This window comes from Ornithodoros turicata, chromosome 6 (assembly GCF_037126465.1).
Source record: "Ornithodoros turicata isolate Travis chromosome 6, ASM3712646v1, whole genome shotgun sequence".
NCBI classification, from domain to species: Eukaryota; Metazoa; Arthropoda; class Arachnida; order Ixodida; family Argasidae; genus Ornithodoros; species Ornithodoros turicata.
Genome location: NC_088206.1, coordinates 65222436 through 65245436, shown reverse-complemented (window position 1 = coordinate 65245436; position 23001 = coordinate 65222436). Strand labels below are relative to the sequence as shown.

Sequence of the window (23001 nt, the reverse complement as noted above, 5' to 3'; positions counted from 1 at the left end):
TAGAGGATTTTGGAGATGGAATGCAGAGTTGCCACTCGAGTGCAAGGAAGAGCTGCCCTCGCAAGTGCGTCAGCAGTTTCATTGGCGGGAATGCCAGTGATATCATGAACCCAGGACACTAAAATCTCGTGGATGAAGGCAGGGTGGGGCAAGGCACGGGGGGCCAGGGTGGGGCAAGAAAAGCATAGCCCACGATGCTCGGATGCTAAGGGATGTGCCCGTAAAACTCGGGGCCGCGTTCTAGATTCGAAATTAGGGAAAGGTAGTCCGTAAAATGGTATATCCAGCAGCAACAGGATGATACAGCCTGAAGGGCAAATAGAATTGCAAGTAGTTCAGCGAAGCAGGTTGGTACGTAAGTAGAAGAGCAAAGAGGTCTACTAGTGCGTATGCCAAAGTGCGGAATGAATATTCCAATACCTGCTTTTTCATGTTGGGTTCCCATAGCACATAGCACAATGTGGTGTTCCCACAGCACATTCACGATCCACATAGCACATGCGGGGGCTTCATGTATGTGGTTACTTCTTCTTCCGCTCTGATGGTGGCTCTGACATTTAATATAGGTGTTTATTCGAAGAGAAATACACACGAAACGTTAGCCAAACTCGTATTTGACTGCCTATTCCATTGAGAGAAAAAGCAAAAAAGAATAGAAACACAAGAACAAAATGCTGAATATATTCTGCCAAACGCGTTTAAATACAGCAGGTTTACAGGACCATCACGTGGCATAGCGCGTGGCCACCTCCATAGGACGTGATGGTTTGTCATGTCAAGCTATCGCTTTAAAAAATGCGCGATTCATCAGTGGTTTATCCCGAATTCAGGGACTATTCATGAGATCTTGTCCCCCGGGAAGAGGATAGCCAGTTTTAGTTGCATTCGACTGAAGAGGTATGCCGTATAGGGCCGAATAATGTCGCCAAAGAAGAAGAAAACTGTACATCTCAGGCGGCAGAGTTGGAGTACCTTTCACAGTTCAATGAGATATGTGCCATATCTGCTTCCACATCGCAAATGGAACACAGTCGGTGCATCTTGAACAAAAGCGACGGGGTTCCTGAAATATTTTAGACGTAAGTGGTGATAGATCCCTGCGACGTAAACATCATGCCGATGCCATCGTTGTCATGCCACGAATGCAGGGATGTGCAGTATTTAAATATATCGTAATCAAAGTATTATTTAAATTATAAATACATCTATTCGTATTTTGCATTTAGATACATACTTGAAAATGTATTTACAATTATATTTAAATACCATTTTTTCGGTATTTATTTTTGTAAATACTCTATAAATACTCCTAAATACGCAAGGTACTGACTCATATCTTATAGTTACCCTGCGTTTGACGTTTCGGTATGAGAAGCACAAAACAGAGTTTGGAGCGCAGTTGTATACTCTGTTTTTGCAAAGGACGCACATGCGACAAACCATTTTACATGGTCGGTTTTTCACTATTGTTGAGGAAAGCTGTCGGGACTACCCGACTACCTTGTTGCATCTTCGTCAAATCTAATAGAAGTCTTTCCTTATCGGCACCTATGGAGAGGTGTTCTCCTTTGCAAATCTGATTCTACAATCGAACAGGACATACCTAGAAACTGCAGTCTTCGAGAAACTTCTTATATTAAAATCGCCATGATAAATAACAAATAAATGGTATTGTTCACTGTTGAGTTGTTGTTACGATCTTTATTATTTCCGGATGACATCTTCCGCACAGTATTCTTGGTAGTTGTTATGGTATTTAAATACTGTATTTATATTTCGTACTTAAAGGGACTATCGCATCCGTCCCGGTCGATTCCGAAACTGCAGTGCTGTTTTACTCCGCGTTCATCACTGATAATAACGCCGAAAACCCGACGCGAATTGGCAGCGTTGTTCCTGTGGAGTTTGATACGAACTTGGCAAGAGCAGACGACGTATTCCGGGATTCCCTCACTGGAAACGTCACACGGACGAGGCCAATCACTGCGCGCCTTTTGACATGGAGAATACCAATCACGGAGCAGCCTGAGGGACCTGGTAGCCTTAGCAACCGACCGACAGGCGGGCGGGCGAGCGAGGCGGAATGCTAGGGGACGGCGTCTTCTCTGTTGCCGACTGGTGGAATGTTGTTTCTGGTTAGTGTTGAACGTGTTCGTACAGTCAGGAGCGTAACACCGTGTTTCACGTAACATGGTTACGTCTGCACTCACACTGGTAAGCGAAAGTCAGCGTATTTCACTTAGTATAGTGCGATGCGAACGCCAACCAGACGATCTCGGAGACAATCGCCTGCGCTGCGCTCCCATTCGTGTGCCTGGCTTACGTCATCATCGTGTTGGCTGCAGATGGAATGCGGACATTTAAAACTCGTTTACTTAATATGTAAGCCGTTTTCGGAAGAGAAATTTGGCAAAGTTGACTCTGAAACGGTGACGAACATTATCCTTTCGGTATCATACATACGTTCCCGGATACGATAGTCCCTTTAAATACTCAAATTGAAAATTATTTATGCAGAAAATTACTTACCTCTTTCAACAGAGTATTTTATACTTATATTTAAATACTAAAAAAATGTGTTTATGCCCATCCCTACACGAATGTCGCGGGATAAATGTCATGCCATCGTTTGTCAGGACGCAAGACGCAGAAATAAACGCACCTTGCGCGGAACAATCTTGCGTGTGCACGCATCCCATCACTTGCATGTTCTCCAGAAAAGCGGCAAATGTGAACACCGCGTCCTACGTTCACAACACTGAAAATAAAAAAAGAACAGAAACAGCCGCGTGTACAAATAATACTCCGTCATTTCGCAACAGGGAGCTGTAAACAAGGAGCTGTAAACAAGGACAACGTGCGTTCCTGGAAAGCGTTTAGTACATATCAAATAAGTCGACTATATTTGTTTAGGTGGTCATCAATCACAAACTTCTTGACTCAACTCTCACGTGAGCATCGTTGTGCCGGCGCTTCTCGAACTCAAACCCCTATTCAGTGCGTACAGAATTGCTGTACTCTGCTGTGAACCGCTGTAAGGCAAGTACTTGAAACAGCATGGCAGCTCTGCTGGCAGCGTTAACGACGGTGATTTTGCTGTGGGTGCAGAGTACTTCTGGTGTTGATTGGTGTGCAGGGAAGATGCGTAAGTAAATTGGGCCTAACTCTTCTTCTTGGGCGCTTTTTTGTTTGTTGTTGGTTATGGTGGTGGTGGTGCTGGGCCGTACCTACGTAGTAATTCAGCACATGTGACAGAATTCGATTTGTTATGCACATTGAAAGTGGCATCTAGTCTTCAATTTAATAATTGGTGCTTTACGTCGAGAGACAACTGAGTTCATGTGACATCTAGTCTCAGGCGTATTGTGCAAGCTCACGTTACGATTTATGTGGAGCTTTAGTGGAAGGCTTCAGGTTGTCCCGCTTGATAAACGATACTGACACGCCCACAAGAAATTAAGATATTATTTTAGTACTGAATATACGAGGGGTGCTCAAGTCAAACCGGGTCTTTTCATTTTTCGCAAAAGTAAAGTAAACTTACAGGAGAGAAATTAGTTCTATTTTTCAACGTAATCTCCAGCTGCACTAATGCACTTGTCCCACCGTTTCACGAGGGCTTGGATGCCAGCAGCGTAGAAATCCTTACCGGCGCGTAGCAGCCATGATCGGACCGCATTCTTGACCTCGTCGTCGCAACTGAAGTGGCGGCCTCCAAGGAACGCCTTCAGTGGCCCGAAGAGATGGAAATCGCTGGGGACGAGGTCTGGACTGTAAGCGGGATGTGGCAGCAACTCCCAGTCAAATTCCTGTAAGGTGCGTGTCGTGAGATGCGCGGTAGGAGGAGGACTCCTTTGGTGATGAGGCCCCGCCGCTTTTGCTTCAGTGCCTTACGCACATCCCAGACAACCTTGCAGTAATATGCACTATTGATGATGGTACCACTGGGAAGAAACTCAACATGAACAACGCCAGTCTTGTCCCAGAAAACCGTGGAAAAACGTTGGATGTTCTCAGCTGTTCTGGGCTCTGAGCCGCCTCGGCCGGAATCGTCCTGCACCGATGTACGGCCGCCTCGGAACCGTTTGCACCACTGAAACGCTTTGCTGCGGCTAAGCGTATCGCGGCCATACTGAGCATGAAGTCTTCTGTGAATTTCAGATAACTTTGCGTCTTCATTCACGAGAAACTTCATGACAATTCGCTGTTCGATGTGCACGCTCACCTCGTTGTCGGCCATCTTGTCCAGCACGTGTCTTCTGCTTTGCACAAACTTTGGACCACCACGTGGGGAACGCGGAGGCCTGTCGCGCGTGACAATGACGAAAAATAAGTAGCGCGAGCGATTTGTACACTCAGGAGACAGAAAGACCCGGTTTAACTTGAACACCCCTCGTGGTATCTCATTGTAGGCCAAATTTTTCCTTCGGCTTTACGTCAAGGTACCAGTAACGGGAATGCAGGTGTCCGCTTACGTTTCAGCGGAAGGTTGATATGGTTGTCTGTCTTTGCACACCAGATCCCATGAAGGCGGCAAGGGGCGGCAGAGTTGCAACGTCGTTCATAATGGCTTGCAAGAATGCCTTAATCAACCTGAACATAAAGGCAGACATATTATATCGTGTAAGATATGAAAACCCGTTTTTATCGTCTGTTCGAGAAATGGCGCAAATGACTTTTGATAACGTAACCGTCGTCATAAACACTTGCTGGATGTGCTTTGATTTCGTGTCTTACAGAACCCTCAAAAGCTGTGTCACATGATACGGTTGTGTTACGGTTATGCTGACCCTTTTAAGAACGTGAGTATTGCGTGTACCATGTGCTTTAAACCACTACCAGAGGCGGCTCATTCTGTTGTACTTGACACTGGTATTCGGAGTATGTACTAAAGGAGACCAATACTTCCCTGGCGAATTTTCTTGGCACACCGTGAATACCGCGAGACTACCACATACAATGAGATAATTGAATGTGTCTGCATGGCTTGGTCACCGTGCTAAGAATAAAATGTTTGTTCACGGACACTAAATACAAGTAGTGAAAAGAAAAGGAAAACACTTCTTTTGATGCTGCTGCTGCTGATGATGATGATCGTGCTTACCATAACAGTGCAGAGAAGCTTCTACCGTTGTAAAGATCAGACTAACTGCATCTATTGAAAATACCAGCAGTCCACGACCTGAGGCCCGGAGCCCCGCCGGTAAATTCGGGTGGTGCGCTCACAGCAAGAGCCGCGTGTTCGGGTGGTGTGGTACGGAGCAGTTCGCTCGCCCCAAGAGCAATTTTTTGGCTCTTGCTGCGAGAGGCCGAGCCCCCAAAACTGCCCTCAACTCCCTTCTTCCGCTCTCGACGGCGAGCATGCCGCATATATGCGCCTCGTGAGTGTTGTCTGCTATACGTAATGCTCCTGTCATCTGTTTCTTTGTTGCGTTCACGGTTGACGGCATGGATCTTTACGAAAGTAGTAGGGGGAGGTGGGGGGCAAAAGGGACAGGTAGGTAAAATGGGGTATCGGTCTTCTAGCTCCAACGCGTGGAGCCATGTATGAGAAGAACGTTGAAACATTTAGAGCACGTGTGCACAAACACATTGCAAATGACCGTCCAGCCAAAGAGACGCCGTTCAGCTCACAGGGAGGAGAAATGAGTTTTACGTTGTGTTCCTTAAAATGTAGACGATTAATTGAAAGGTGGGTGGTACATAAACGTCACACATCTTGCTTTCGCACATCATGAGGGGAATTCAGGGACATTCCCTCTGAACGCTGGCTTCACCTTACTTCAGAAATGCCTTGTTAGATGAGCAATGCCACGGGTCACAACAGCTGAAAGGAGGAACTCTTGGGTAGGGCGGGAGAGTAAGCCGGAGGCCGCGTGAAACGACTCATCATTGCTCCAATATCCTTCCTTTTTTGTTTCCCTATTTTTTTTTTTTTTTTTTTTTTTACCAGACGCCTCCTAAACAAGCTGAATGAGCGATCTTGTTTCGCCGTTTTGGTTGTACGCCGATTTGAAAGCGCCGTTTTCGGGCTGCGGGAGTACAGCTTCAAAAAAAAGCTTCTGGAACGCTGGGATTTTGTATTGAACTTCTCTCAGCGACCCCTGCTGCTTAGAGGAAACACGTGTTGAGCAGAATCCTTGGAATAAATCAACTAACGGATTGTGTTTAAGAAATGTTCCCATGGGGCCGCAGGGGAGGCTGAAAAAATTTAAATGTAAGATTCCAGCGTTATAGAAACTTTTGTCCCAATCTGTGTTGACGGCATAGGGGGATAGAATACAAAATGCCCATCACAGGCCTAATCATGAACTGCGCACAGCAAGCGTTATCGTCCTCATAATCGGCGCGCTCAGGGCTGCATGCGCATTGGCCCTGGCAGTGCATGAGGAGGACTGCCAATTCTGCTATCCTTCGTACTTCCGAAAATCCACTAAACAGAAGGTTAGTGAGCTAATATTGGAAATATTCATCTGACGGGCGTGTACTGTAGGTCATGGAATTTGCACCATGCTGCGTTCGTGTGTGTACGAAAGCAGAATGAGTATGCCACTCATAATAACGGAATCCAAAGTGTGCGATTCGATATGCTATTTTACCCACACAGTGGCTATCCCTCCCTTTTATCAATGCTGCTTTTTAAGTGACCAAAAGCAAAATAACAACTACGTTCTTGCACACAGTACATACGTAGTCTATACGTAGAAGTACAGTATATACGTAGTGTATACTGCTTCGTTGTATATCAGACTAGCAATGCAGCCCGGCTTCACTCTTGTCTTCCAGGATTTTAGCTGCCGTATCGGGCCCGTGCGGAGCTCGAATTTTTTGAAATCTCTTCTTAGAGTGCACCTACACGACCTCAGGAGCATGTGTGACAAATTGCGTCCTTCTTGGTTAAGCGGTTTGGACTATGGCTGCATGATCGTTCGGGACAAGCTCCATTATGTATATTAGAGTTGTATGTCTAATTATTATCTCAACAAGATATCTTTTTATTGTGATTTGGTTATTATTGAAGAAGAATATCAGTACACTGACGGGAAATATGCAATACAATACAATATGCACATGATAAAAAGCCCTGGATTCGTCCCTGAGTTCTGTGATGACAACGTGGAAACGCTGGCAATCGAACGGACGTCAGCGCGATAACCGCGTAATTTTATATTTGGCATTGGGAACATGAATCTTTACGCTATCGTGACACACCGAAAAAGACGTCGAAGAAGCAGTTAAGCTATCCGCGGTTTCCTTTCGTTTCTACACCTCTGACTTTGTGTCCGTATCATCGTGCGTCATGGTTATCTGCAGGCAGATAAACAACCTTCCGGCCTCTGTTAACTACTTGCTTTTAGGTGGGAAAAAATTTTCTACGACGCTTAGCAAGGGCCAGAATGCAACCCAGACGGCAGGTTCGGTATTGATTTTTGGAATCGGTAGAAAGAGTTCTTTTTCCAATACTGCTCTGTCCGTGACAGAGACATATCTCCCAAGCATGGTCGCAATCCTTGACCATGATCGAGCCACACTGGGGACATTTATTTATTAGTACCCTCAGGGTAAAGTACTATAGAGGGGAATGGGTTATAAAATAATCATATCGATAATACAGGTCATAAGAAAGTCAAAAAAGCAACACCAATTCAAGGGATCCATTAAAAAAAGAAAGAAAAAACAATAGTAACGGTTAGCGCTGTCACACGAGGTCTGTAAACAAAGTAATGAAACTGGCCGCGTATCGGCTGCTCTGGCAACCCTGTGGTCTCGTGTTTCACGTGGCACCAAATTTAGCGTCTCAGCGACCTTCAGTAAGACATGTTAATAACAGGTTGCGATGCATGTTGTAGTTAGTTATTCTTAATCACTGCGTTTAGCATTAGATTATTCATGTGGGACAGAGGGAGAATGTCGAGCTACGGGTGATGCAAGAAAAAAGCTGTGCCGCATATCTGGGGAAGAAGCAACCGGTGACCGACAAAAGCCGGTCCTGTGTCACGTAGCTTCCTCGGTGGCGGCACCCATGCATGAAATGAGAGGAAAGCAAAATTACTTTCGTGCATGCTATCCATTCTCCGCCGAGTCACGAAAGGCTTTTAAAATAAGGGTAGGGTATATAGGCCTACCCATGAAACCCATCTACCCACCCACAGCCGACAAACAGCGGTCGAGTGACTTAACGTGTGCGCAATCTTACACACGGGACACCGCATTTAACGTCATATATTAGTCTCATCCATCTACGCAACGGTATCTCTACAGCGGTCGTCTTCAAGTACCGATCCTAGCACTGTACGCGCCGCTTTTAGCAAAAATAAAAATAAAAAAACGGAAACAGCAACCGGTGCTAAATGCATAAAATACGTAGCAAGGCGGAAATAGAGTAACATAAAAAAAAGCAGTTGGATATAAAGAAACGCGGGGATTCGAACCCGGGCATTTCTCGGCGAACGCCGAAGCGTTACCGGCGACGCCAGCTGAACAACCTTTTCTCTCTTTTTTTTTCGTTCCGAGGCCTCGTTCGTTGATTCAGAACTCTATACGCCCTGGGCGAAAAATGGACGCTTTTTTGGGTGGCGTACTTCGTCTCAGTTTGAAGTTGAATCTTTCATCTTCACGTCTCATGGTGGACGTTTTTCGGAGAGCTTAGCATTTCGTAGATACTTGCAAGGAAAGACGTACAGCCAGCCGTTACTCCGTAGAAGAAACGCGAATATGTTAAGTTGGTCGGGCAAAAAATTATGTGGTTCTAGAGGCGCGAGTTCGTATCAAAATGTCGCAGGGGGTCTCATTCGTTCATCCAGACGTGGGCATTTTCTGGCAACACTGTGTTTATTGCCATGGCAGACAAAAACGTGGTGCAACAAATTGCACCTATGGGATATGCAGGTATATATGTATTGGCATCATGGTGGAGGGCCAGCCATATCTTTTGGGGGGGGGGGGGGTATATGTTTATTCACACAAAAGGAGATGTCAGCCATGCAAATGCCGGCTTGCTACTCCTTGCTCCTCCTCTCTTGGTTGGCTCCCTTTAACGCAACAAACGCACTAGTCTACAACCATCGCAACGCCAACTCCCGAAGACGAGCTCACGGCAGGAATTGGATCGATGTACGTCCTAGATGCCACCTCGCAACAAACCAAAACTCACGGGGAGTTGCACGTGGGACAGCAGCACGAAGGATATTAGAAGCAGATGACTTACCTGCCATTGTTTTCTTCGAAGAGCGTCGCCTTCCAAACTGGACGGCCCCAAGGACTGCTCTCTCCCTGTAAAACACTCTACGGATGCCCGCTCTGACCCTGTTCAGTACCTCAACGGCGGTGCGAGCACGGCCACCGTACACAGCTATGCAGCGTGCTCTCCAGACCTGGTAGTTTATTTCTACCGCCAGGAGGATAAACTGGGGTCTATCGCTGACCGGAACTGGGAGCGGGCTGAGTAACTAGACCGTGCCCCACCGAATGAACGGAATGCCGTAAAGCACCTCGGCCTTGTGCCACAGAATATCCGGGAGTAGACAGTTGCGGAAAGGGTGCTCCGACGTTTCAAAGGTAGGGCAAAAAGGGCAAAACGGCCTGGTCAAACCGAAGCGGGACAACCCGTAGAAAGGTAAAACGTCGTGCGCAAGGCGCCACTGCAAACTTGCTCGGCGCGCATCCAACCAGCCGGCCGTAATATGAAGCCACGCGATCGGGCGAGGCACAGCCGAGCTCGCAGTCGGAAGGAGAGCCAAAACAGCGGCATAAAACCGCTTTACGGACCAGACACAGAAATCCTCCGACGGGAATGATGCGCGTATAGGCGACGGACGTTCACAACGTACTCTCTCAAGTGCGAGGCCACAAACTCAGACCGCGGTCTATTCTGCGCAAGCGGGCGGAACAGACGTACGTCTGGACCTAAGCAGTATTGCAGGAGATATGGGCGGGGTGGCGAGGGTCACTAAGGCCGTCGAAGATTGCCTTTATCCCGAGCACCAGACACTTGATTTTTACGTGCGGGACCCGCAAACCGCCGACCTCTCTGGGCTGGTACATACGTGCCCAGGATACCCAATCAGCTCTGTTGCCCCAGACGAGCCGAAAGACCGTACGAGTTGCTGCAAGGAAAACCTGACGAGGATGAAGGCAAACTGACCCGTGATATCAGTATTTGCTCAGTAACCACGACGCAGCCAGGCGAGCTCTCCAGGTGATAGGGAGTACTAGGCCCCTCAAATCAGTGAGAATTGAGACGCTGCGCTCGTGAACACGCAACCAAGAAAGAGGAGATACCCCAGTCCTGTTATAGTGGATACCGAGAATCCGCACCTCATTCCTAACACGGATCCGAATGGAGATGGACAGGAGGGAGTCACGTTAATGAAGAGCGGAGCACTTTTTTCTCTGTTGATTCGTGCATTCGATACTCGACAGTACCTTTCTAAAATAACGAGAACATGACCTATCGAGTCCTCATTACTGAGGATTAAGGAGAGGTCATCTGCATACGCGAACAGAGGAAGGTTTCACGACCCTGGCAACGGAAACATAAGAGGTCGAAGGTAGGTTGCTAAGGTTTCTAGGAAGGGAATAAACACCATGGCATGGCAACGTCGGGGACAACGGACAGCCTTGCCGCACACTGGTCATGATGGGGAACCTACCGGAAACGTCCCCGTTCACGCCGACAACGACAGAGGAATGTCTGTATAGGGCCTTAATCCAGCCCACCACTACGGGAGGAAAGCCAGCCGCCTCCAGCACACGGCACATATACCCATGATGCACCCTGTCAAACGCCTTATTCTGGTAAAAAGACACCAGTACCGCGGGTTGCTGACGGCTGTGCGCCCAGTAGATGGCGTCACGCAGGGCCTGTGTGTGCAAGTTGATTGACCGTCCAGGAACAGCACAGACCTCACAGGGGGGAACTACAAGACTTAGGACTAAGGAAATCCTACGCAGAATTGCGGTCGAAACTATCTTGTTGTCCGTATTAAGTAGGGAAACGGGGCGATACGCATTCCGGATTCCGCTTCCTAGAGAGGTCTTTGCATAGTAACGTTACCACACCCTCTCGCATGGGCGGGCAGAGGAGGCCGTCCGCCAAGCAGCCATTGAATATGAATTGTCAGCGGGCCAGAGAGCGTACGCTGAAGCGCTTATACAATTCTATGCAGGTGTAGCCGACTTTAGGGAGGATTTTCCGCGATTCTCGGAATGTACGGGGTTACCATATGCTGAAATCGAAGGTTTTGTGCACAAAATTCTATGGTGTCCACTTGCACGTGGCTATTGCAATAGAGCACAAAAGCGTTAGGGTGCGGTTAGAGGCATAATGAGGAAATACAGTGCGAAGCAGAACGGAGCAGAAATTGTGCCCCAGTGTATATATTATGGAAGCACTTCGAGTAACCTAGTGGGTATAAACCTCACAGAGCGTTTTATGACGCCTCTTTCTGCTCTAGACTACGATGATACGCCATTATAAGCAGAAGACGAACCGTAGGAGTTGGTCATCGAAAAGCATGGATGAAGCCGAAATCTATGGGATACCTTAAGGCCAGTAAGGTACGAGTACATGGTGTACCACAGACTACACCTGAAAGACGTGTCCATGGTACAAACAAGAAGGCCTTCGGGTCCGTCATGCACCTCGGGAACTTCACGTCTCTCCTTTCGCTTGAACTAGAGAAAGAGTTGGCCACGTATACATCGTCGAAATGGGAAGCTTATTCTTTGGGTTTACAAGCACTGAAGTCAGGAGACTAGCGTACGAGCTCATAGAAAGGAATATGATACAGCATCCGCTTAATACTCCTGTCACACGGGGAAACTGAATGTCATTCCCAACGAACGACATTTGTATGAATGTCATTTGCAAAGGCAAGAAGTAGCTACACGGCAATGAGAAATGTCATTCCGTGCTGATGATAATGGCGATTCGTGAAATAGTTGGACAGCTTCGTACGACTGTGCATGCACTAAATCTTTATATACTTTCGCGTGCTTCTCACAACTGCGTTCAACACCGCGCCTTCAAACCTGCGCTTTGCTTTGAGCCCTTGCTTTGCACGTCGTACAAGGCCGAAGCCAAGTCGAGTACGCATCTGGACGGAGGAGGGGAAGAGGTCACCAAACAAGATAGCTTTTGCGGCTGGCGATGAACAATGCCACGCGCATAAGCTGACCTGTCTCGTGATCTGTCCATTGGGTTCGTTCTTTTTCCCCACGCGCAACAGCTGATACAGCTGGAACTATATGGTGGCTGTAGGCGAAACTCCTACCTTTCCACTTTTTTTTCTTTTTCTGTTTTTCTGCCAATAAATCCCCTCCCCCCTCCCGCCATGATGTCCGCCACAGCGCTGAGCATGGCGTCCGTGTTGACAGCGGAATAGAGTAGTTGGGTAGTATCGTGTCAACATTACTTTACATCTGCTTTCTTCATCTCAGATGTCACCATTTTTTACAAATATTAATTACTGTAAATTTTTCGGTCGCATTTCCGTCGTTCTCAATGCTTGACATTGTTGTTTCTCACTGCCTCTCTGCCGTCCAGGGTATGCAGTTCGTGCAAGGGGGAAGAGTGAATGGGTTCCTCATTGTAGCACACGTTAACACATTGTAGCACTGAACAAATTCCATTCTTACGAATGCCGTTCGTTGGGAATGACACTGTTTCCCCGTGTGACAGCGGCATAACGTGAGCATCGGCGCTGGGTGAGTTCCTGCTCTGGAACCGATGAAACTGACGATGATTTTGTGTGTGACTTTTGTAGTTCTACTTAACGGCATATTTTGTCCCAGCTGAGTCTGTTTTGTTTGCGGTACGATTGTTGTGTTGCTCACAGTACACGGACAGTTTTCAAAGTGAATAAACGAATGAATACTTTGTACTTATCAATTTCATGAGGCTTTACGTAAACTCTCCTCATTCTGCCTGATACCATTGTTCCGTTTTGCCCGACAGGGGTAGGCAAAATGGGACGCTTGTTATACCCCTATAGTAAATGCATTGAATGCGCCGTCCGGGATTGTTCTGCCTGCCGTGCAATCATCAGCATATAGACGAGGGATAAATGCGTGGACTCAAGTAAAAACTCCTCCAGTTTCTCCTCCATTTCCGTAGTGACAACTTCCGTTTTCCCCTTAAGCACCCCATTTTGCCCCACCTTCCCCTAACGATGAAAGTTCAATTGACACCGACAATGCGAATGACAAAGGGGCAAATGTGACCTACTTTTCATCAGGCGAAAGTGACCGGCGACGCCAACGACACTGTCGGAAGTTCACGAACGTACAATGCGTAGCGAATGCAGCGACCCTCGTAGCAGAGCGGTATACAGCCCGTAGGGCGTCCGAGAAATTCGGGTGATGACTGCCCCAGAGCGACTACCCCAATAAAGCGTGCACTGTACCTGGACGCTCTGGCTCGGGCTACCAGATGCATCACCCGAAATCGCGATTACCATTTAACTTTACCTTCACGGAACATTCTTCTTCTTCATCTGAAAAGATGGCCGCGAGCCACAAAGCGAGATTGGCCAGGACGATTCTTTGGAATTACGTTCATTAATCCATACCAGCGCGAACGCAGATGTCAAGTGGCGTATGTATGCATACATAAGTACGAATGTATTTGGGAATGTGTGCGTGCACGTGTAATAGAGTACGGAGAAAGCGTTCAAAAGCGGTTCGAGAGAAGGATGTAAGATACACGAGACCTGCTGCCACAGACCTATTGCACAGCTCGGTATGGGATGCTCCCAGGGATAGCAGTGAAGATAAACAGACGGAGACGGTCGTAATGAGGACAGAGGAGCAGGAAGTGTTGGGCCGTTTCATCTTGGCCACAGTGGGAGCATACAGGGGGACACAGAGCGCCAGGCACGGTGGAGGTAAAAATTTAGGGGTGATGCCAGGCATCGGGCTCGCGTCAAACAGACTTCTGCGGTGGTGGTGGTGATGTTATAAGGAACAGGAGTGAAGTCTGCCTGCTCAGACAAGGCAAGTTTCACTCCTTTGTAAAAGGGGAAGGGGAGAAGGGGAGTAAAAGAAAAAGTATAGAGGGTCAGATATTAAAATAAATGAGAAATTAGAAACATAGAGATAAATAAATTAGTAAGAAGAAGGGGTAAGAATAAAGGGAGGGAGGGAGGGAGGGGGGGAGAGAGAAGGAAACCGTTCACGACAGTGCCACCGAGGAAGCAAAAGCTAGGAGCTAGGAAGGAAAGCTAGGAAAGCAGGAGCTAGGAGGAAAGGAGATAGGAAGGAAAGCTGGGAGCCAGAGACACCTTGATCTCGAGTTTCAGCGCCTTAACACTTCCCTGTGACTCTCTGGACGAGATTTTGTACCCGCAGGTCCCACCCACATTCGTAGAAAAGCGCGAGACTTCTGTTAGTTTACCGTTTATGGTAGCATTGATCATCATCGTCGTCCTTGTCATCGCTCTCAGGTGATAAGGTTATACTCCACCCTGCACACTGTTTATTTTCGCACGATGCCTCTGCGTTGTACACCCAATAGAATTATTGATCGTTTCCTTTAGGCTACTCTACAAGAGCTGCGCCAAGGATTCTGGGTTTGTTTGGAGAAATTCCTCAAGCTATTGGACATCCTTTTTCCGGTACGAAGAACTTCGCAGTTGTAGATGAGAACTCTTTTTGAGACAAACACTGCAGCAAATGTCGAATCCCGTGCTAACGTTTCCTGGGCACGCGACTTTTAAGTGCGACGGCATTCGTTTAAAGGCACGCTGGCTTCCGTTCCAGTCGATTTCGAAACTATAGTGTCCTTTTATTCCTCAGTATTGAAAACCCCACGCGAAATAGGGACATTGTTTGAGTGTTATGCGATGGAATATATGACAAGAGCAGGCGCAGGATGATGACAGTATGCCGGAATTTCCTCCCTGCAAAAGGGAGAAAACGTCACTCCCTAGGAACAAATGAGGGCATGGCACTGAGAAAGGGAATGCAGCGGCCGTGAGGGCGTTTCGTAGAGGTACGTGGCCTCCCCCGTCAGGACGGCGTCTTTCTCTTCTGAACGCCATCCTCTCACTCCTCCGCTTAAGGAGTGACGTCACGTCTCTGCAACTGCGGAACCAGCGCGGATGTTAAAACTTAACTTCGTTTTTTTAATATCCAAGTACATTTTGGTCGAAAAAAATATCGATGTACATTGTCGGTCGATGCCGAACATAGTCGTATCGGTTTCATAGATGGATTTCTGGATGCGATCGTCCCTTTAACGCACTTTGGAAGCATCGGTGAAGACGTGTCGCGTCAGTTCAGTTGTATAGCCAGAAGCAGAGAGAGGCGCCCTGGTCCCCTCGTTCACCGCGTCGCCTGTGCTGCGAACAAAGGGTGCGACGGGCGCGCTCGCTCAGTAGCCCCGTTTTCATGAATATGACACAAGCGCATTGAATCGAGACGAAACGGGACAGAAGGCGATGCGCCACCGTTTACATGGAGACCAGGGCTCAATGCTCAACTTTTCGTTATTTCGAGGTGATGTGTGTGTGTGTGGGGGGGGGGGGGATTTGCTGTTACTCGTCACGCGCTTCGTATAATAACGATACCGAATTTTATCTGCAGTTCAGCATCGGGCCCGCAGCCGTGTGATATTGGAAAGTTGGAGGCGAAGTTCCGTAAATAGCGCCGCTACCTGTGCTGCGTGTGGTGAATGAGCCCGTTCACCTCACGGTGAGCTGGCACACACCCGGTGTGGGAAGCGTAGTGGGAAACATTGATGCGAAAGCACAAATGAGGGTTTAGAACGTGGTTTTACTGCATGGATGTTACGGGCTGAAAGGGACGTCGCCGAACCAGACCGGCTACCGCAGAGGTTCACTGGATCCGTGTCCGATGGATGGCTGCACCGACGGAGGACGACCGGAAGCTGCGATAGGTGGAGTTGACTGTGGAGCGCAGTGGAGGTTGAAGACAACCAAGGTGTACCACGAAGGGCCGGGGTCCTGAACAAGGTGCTGTTCCTTCCTCGTGAAGCCAGCGTGCACCTTCCCTCGAGCAGCACCTGCAAGGAACTGTCCCGGCAGATTCTCCTCCTCCTCCTTCCAGCGCTATCATGCACCAGCGCCACCACACTGCGCCACCTTCGCGCCCAACGAAGGCGCAGCGTCTGCACGGCATGTCCACGCGTACACTTCAGAATGAACTCTGCTTTACAGCATTACTGCTCCTGTCAGCGTAGACTAGTCTGTACACCCAAAACGGGGCGTGGTTGTGACCTCCGGCATATCGCCATTTTGTGAACCTGACTAACAGTAGCAGGAGACGCAACAGTGCCGCACCGAACGTACCGTCCTCACACACACACACACACTTGGCATAATCCTCCCGTCATTCGTCTACGAGCATCTTGCACTATCCGGATGCGTATGCACCCTCTCGATTCGATCCACCTCCGTTTAGAGGGGTTGAATACGGAACGCTCTCCTAGCGAATCGACCCGTTTCCATGGGCGAATGCGATTCGACAACTGGATTCGATATGCTTGTGTCGTAGTCAAGTAAACGCGGCTACTGTCTGCGCAATGCTTTTCTCCGTGATGTCGTGCACGCCGTATGGGCATTGCTCCCTAATTTTTAGCGTAGGAGGCATGCTGCGGAGCATTCACGCAAGTATAGCTGCAATCCCTTACGAAAATTGCTGTTGCCTTTCTGTTTATAGTCCACAGACAAAAGTCAACAGAATCTACGGACTTTCTACGGACTAGCTCTTTATCTTGTGTTGACATTGCTAGTTTACTTCCTGTTGACCTATGGACCATTACTTTCTGTAGACATTTGTCTGCAGAAAGTCTGTGTACTTTTCTGTTGACTTTCTACAGAACTGTTGTGTCACCATCGTAGTTTACTTCCTGTTGACTTATGCCCATTACTTCCTCTAGACATTTGTCTGCAGAAAGTAGGTATATTCCTCTGTTGATTTTCCTCACAACTGTTCTGTGCACCATCCCACGTATGATGTGAAGAGCTTACGTGGACTTTCTGTGACTTGAGCTAAGTTGAATTTCTCGGTTCTATATGTTCACTCACTCGCAACACGCATAAAATACACGAAATGAAGTACTGCAAAAGAATATATCTATTTTATTCCAAAAATGCATACCTTGAAACTGGTATCCAATGTCGACACAATCATACAAAACATCCCGCGCACAGAGTAATGCTTTTCACACGTACCCATGCTTCATGCCACATAGTGTCGCGTCGCGGAATAGACGGTATGCAAAACGCAGCGCCCTCTTGGAGCGCTACGGAAACCTCCGGAATTCCGCCATGTGTGAGGCTCCCTGCCCGAGGCGAGTCATACACACGGCCAGGGCAGGCGATAGGGTGGGGCGAGTAAGGCGGCTGCCTTAAGCCCAGTTCCCACATATAGCGCTTTGCTACATAGCACTAGAAAATTGCGCTATATTTTCCTCCTCGCATTGCTACGAACCGCTATAAAACCACTCTTGTCGAAGTAGAGCCCCGGTCAACTTTTTTAGCGCTATATTGAGCGGTGAGTCTGCGTTGACCAATCGTGAGCTTCTTTCAGTCATGACGTCGCGGAATCTGGGGTTTGTTTTGCTTCCGATCACTCGAAGCAGCAAGGCGGCAAGGCGACGACGACGACGACGTGAAAATGGCCACGAGTTTCATCTGGCCGTGCATATGCCAATTCATGGCTGTTTGGTTACGATACTTCGGTATCGCGATCACAGCATCGAAGGTGTCATCCGCGTTCATCTCACGATTGTCCGGTGCTGATAGTAAACAATCACGGTGGTACTGGTGCATCACGTCGCAACGAGATATCCCGTGACTGCAGCAGGATAGCGCTTTGTGCTCGGTAGTATGTGCGAACGGCAACCGGAAAAACAGCGCCAGATTTTGAGCGCTATTTTCTAACGCTATAAAGCGAAGCGCTGTATGTGGGAACTGGCCTTTAGGCCGCGAGCTTGCATAGGTCCCCCGCAGGAAGCCCTCAACCAGAGAATGCCCTTAATCGTGTGAAACAGTCCCCGCGATGTGCCTTTGCCTCAGGCCCCGCACACCCCTAGCACCGGCCCTTCACACGGCTCACGTCCAGCTGTAATGTCGCGTGTCTTACCTCACATGTGCTGTTTCCTATGTTATTCACATGGTGAGAAGAGGGATTCAAAAGGGAATGTAAGCAAGGTAAGAGTGCTTCTGAATTCCTTGTTGCATTGGAGCGCGGTTGCATTTTGCATTTTGCATTGCGTTTTGGGAGAGAGAATTACTTTAATCTACTGCAAGACTGCTCTTTAATGTCATCCATATTGGCATATTTAGACAGTTCAGTACAGTCCGCTTAAGAACTATTTAGTGCACTGCATACGACATAAACATTTCGTACAAAATAAAGCTTAGTATGATTGCAGCAAGTACCGATGGTCAATTATCCTAAAACAATATGTTTCTGGGCACTACCGATGACATATCGACAACTTTCTATCACTACTACGCGTTCCCTTGGTGGTTTTCTCTCTCGCTTCTTCTTGAATGTAAAGACTGATGGCACAGCAAATTCGTAGAGGCCCCATCTTCCATTTGGCACGTTTGGGTCAAAAGCAGTGTCTTTGAAGTGCCGTGAACGCACCTTTGCTCTGTCAGGATTGAACTTATCCTTTCTCTTGATGGCAAGCAGTAACTTCTGCAACAGGTAACTGCTGCAAGGAGCATCAAGTGTCCTCGCACTAAACGATTAAAACAGAGTGCACTGTCTGAGAGGCACATCGGGGAGGACTACCTGTCTGGTAAACAGTCACATGAAATGCCGTGCAACCAAACGTGACAATTATGTGGAAGATGGTTAAATAACGAAAACTCAGATTCACGTACCAAGCTGAGAAAGGTCACGTTTTATACCAGTGCGTAATGGTGAATATCACAGCGGGTTTCATAGAAACAACTGCAATCGTACTATGGTTTTATTTTGTACCAAATGGTTCTGTTATATAAAGTGCGCTAACAAGTTCTCAAATGAGCTGTACTAAACTGTAAAAGTTTCTCCTGGGATGGGACAACAAAGCATCGTTGCACTAGGTTAACATAATTTTGTTGCCCAACTCATGCCAGGCTCCAACAGCTCCCCATAGACCCCAACGTTTGTGATAATTCACACAACACTGGGCACACGACCAATGAGAGTGCAACGGTGTAGAAATTATGCATAGCCAGTCGGCCAATCAGGAGCTGTAACCTTTGGCTGACCGTTCGGCCGGTTCTGGCTACCAACGACTTCTACCGGATTTCACGCCTACCGCCGATATTCAAAATAACAAGCTTTTTTCGCTAAAATAAATATTTATTGGTCACAACGGACTGATTCAAAGGTCTGATGCATGGGTGCACTGTGAATACAAAAGGCACTGCGTTGTTGGCACGCTATAACAAAGTTCGAAGTTGAAGCAAGACGTACACACCGTTCATTTCTTAATACCGAGGCAGTCTCATGAGTGCGTATCATTTTATGATGAGCATCTTCTTTCGCTGCTTACAGAGCGGAAAGCTCTTATGTGGCACGTAATTCGGTCTTTGTTGTCAGCCCTCGAAATCCGACGGCGCCCGAGCGTGTTCTTCACTCTCAAACCGCTCCAACTCAGGAAGTATTCCAGTTCCGGAGTTGATAGACTGTTCGTGGGATAACAGTCGTGTCCAGGAACATCACAACACGCGTATAATCACATTGACGCATGAATAAACCAGCGAAGATATTTCTACAAACTGTTGTGCCGATTGACACAACAGAAAGACGGAACAGGAGAGGACGCCGTCACGCCGATGCGTGCTATTTCGGAACTATGCTGAAACTGCCGCCGGGACGCTGCACGCACATGCGCGCGTACAAAATGAGATTTCAAAACATTGTCGACCAATCAGAGCGCGCGCATAGTCTGGTCCAATGAGCTTGCAAGGTTGTAGAATGGCGCAGTGGTACATACTCTACAGCCGCATCCTCGGGTATCTGAAGAGGACTGCCTATGTCACCGCGCTCAACGCTTTACATGCAATAAGGAATATAGACATTTGAGGCTCTCTTACCCAGTTTTCATTCCCTTTGAAATCTGCGTCCTATCACACAAATTAGATAGGTAAACAACATATGTGAGAAGCATGACACGAGAGAGAACTGTCGTGTGATAGCCGATTGCATTGCTCGGGCCGAGTAGAACGCCTCAGACATGGCGGAATGCCGGTAGGTGCTACGAGATGGCACTACGTTTTGCATACGGGCTATTGACAGTCAATGACCGGCTGCTGTCTGAGTTCTTCTGGCGCCCCAAGATGAAACGCTGGACTTTGAATTTCGGCGAAAGCGACGTCTCTGAAGCGCTGGAGAGAAATGTGTTTAATGCGTTTAAAGCAAATTGGTAATGTTCAAACGCAAGTGAGCAAAACTGAGTAAAATGGTCATAGCAACAACAAAGTTTGATCACCCAGCTTACTGTTCAACGAAGTAAGGCCTGCAAAATGGAGAATGGAATTAGCAGAATCAACACCGGCCACGAACTGATACTTGTACACCTACCTGACGGGACGCAAGACTGCTCGAAAAAAAGAAATGCCACAGCACAACAGTCATGATGTTGTGGCGGCGCCAAAGACGATCGCACCATCCGTACCACCCGCGCTTCTTCTTGCGCCTTTTCCGGTGCGTGCACCACTTCGATTCTTGTCCGGCTGCGGTGAACAGCACCGTTCTCCGGCTGCAGTCTCGTAAATAAACTCAGATGGCTTCCCCTCAATCTGGTGACCCGAACGCGAACCTTCCTCCCCGCTCCGGGACGTCAACTCATCCTCCATTGCCAGGTACGGCCAACGTTCGCTCACCATCGACGTTGGCCTTCGCCGCCGCTTTCAGTGGTTATTTTGGATTGCCACTGTCCGTCATGCTATCCCCTCAATGTGAATGCAAGTGAAGCTTAATCACACGCTTCGTTCACGCAGCTTACCCCTTACGACGCAAAGTCATATCCTCCTTTGTTCTTTAATGGCGTGCAAAAAACGATAATGAAATTAGCAGAAGCAACACCGGCCACGAACTGATACTTGTACACTTACCTGACGAGGCGCAAGACTGCAGCCGCTGCTGGAAACAAACAAAAAGCGACAGAACAACAGTCATGGTAAGAATAAAAGTGAAGCTTGATCACACACTTCCATCACACATCTTACCCCATACGACGCAAAACCGTACCCATGGACGAGCGAACGCTGAGACAGTTGAAACATGTTGCAACTGCTCAACTGTTCCAACGACATTCCGATGATGCTAATGGTGATGACTCCCTCGTGACGAGGCGAAGGCGAGGGACGGAGGCACAGAGTCAAAATATGGAGCAAACGTGTCGCATGCGCATGATCCTCATGTGGTTGCATAAGTTGGAAATATGTTGTATACTGAACTGAAACATAAATACGAGGGTGGTTACATAAGTTTCCGGCCCGAGGTAGAAAATGTGCGCGAATTTGAAAATGCGATTAAGGACGCGTGGCGCCAACTGTTGGAGGGCCGGAGCACCACCCTCAACCCTTTCCATGCATTTGTCGGTTGGAGAGCGGCATTTCAAACAGCCAGGGTGCACTCTTCAGTTAAAATGGAAAAAATCGAGTACCGCGCTGTGATAAAATTCTTGACAAAAGAGGGACTTCGCCTAAAGAAATTAAAGCGCGACTGGACAACGTGTACAGGAAAGCCTCTCCGTCGTACACAACGGTAAAAGACTGGGCTGAGCAGTTTCGACTGGGGCGAGAGTCCATTGAAGATGATCCACGCGATGGTCATCCAGTGGAAGTGGTGAGACAAGAAAATTTGTCTCTTGTCGAGGAGGAAGTGCTGAGCGACAGGCGTCTGAAAGTGAAGGAAATCTCAGAAAGGCTGGGGCTTTCCAAAACAACCGTTTTTCGCATCATCGGCGAGGGCGTTCACATGAAAAAGGTCAGTGCGAGATGGGTGCCACGACTTCTCTCGTCAGTTCAAAAGCAACAGCGCGTCTTCTGTGCCAAAGAGTTTTTGGAGCTCTGTAAAGAGAACGAAGAAGAAATATTGAAGTCAATTGTCACAGGGGATAAGACTATGGTGCTCTACTATGATCCCCTTTCAAAAAAGGAGTCGATGGAATGGCGCAACCAGGAGAAGCGCCCCCAAGAAAAGCCAAGGTCAAACAATCCACAAAGAAGATCATGGCAACAATATTTTGGGGTTGTCACGGGATCCTCCTCATCGACTTCAAAGAGAGGAACGCCACAGTGAATGCGACTTATTATGCTTCACTCCTGCACCGACTGCGAGACGCCATCAAGGAAAAGAGGCGCGGCAGGTTGAGTCGAGGTGTCCGGTTGCTCCAGGACAATGCCCCTGTTCACATGGCTTCTGTTGCCAAGGATGCACTGAAGGAGTGCGGCTTCGAAGAAATTCACCACCCACCCTGCAGTCCAGACTTGGCACCGAGTGACTACTTCCTGTTCTCAAACCTGAAGAGGGATCTCAGAGGACGGAGATTTCAAAACGATAGTGAGGTGCAACAGTCAGTTTTCCAGCATTTTGCGGACAAAACTTCGGACTATTTTTTCAAGGGTATAAGAATGCTGGTTGAAAGGTGTCAAAAGTGCAGTGAGGTGAAGAAGTTAAGGGTGACTATGTCGAAAAGTGATACAGTTGTTTCGTCCCTATGACTATTAAAAGATGGTCGGGCCGGAAACTTATGGAACCACCCTCGTAGCACGAGCAACTGCTCTCTCAAAGCTATCAAAAATGTATTTTGAGTTTTAATATATAGCTAAAATGCAACAGAGTGGATATCGAGCTACTACATTTAATCATAAGTTCACATTCAAATACTGCTTTATTTAGGGAGACAACACAGGTATCTCTACCTCCCAGGAGGGGTGTACGCCCCACATGGCTTTTTGCAACACACCCTGAAATTGCTGATATTACCCATACACCTTTTCTCCCAATGAATACACGCACAAATAT

General features: G+C 47.9%; 2 long non-coding RNA genes across 2 annotated transcripts in view; both read right to left on the bottom strand.

The window, feature by feature from the left end:
- Nucleotides 1-23001, bottom strand: part of LOC135397065 (uncharacterized) — a 167435-nt gene that overhangs the window by 54716 nt on the left and 89718 nt on the right. The window lies entirely within an intron of this gene.
- LOC135398173 (uncharacterized) lies at nucleotides 2941-13272 on the bottom strand. Its single transcript, XR_010424019.1, has 3 exons — nucleotides 13229-13272; nucleotides 4476-4593; nucleotides 2941-3227 (listed from the first exon to the last, which is right to left on the bottom strand). It is a non-coding gene; the product is annotated as an uncharacterized LOC135398173 (long non-coding RNA).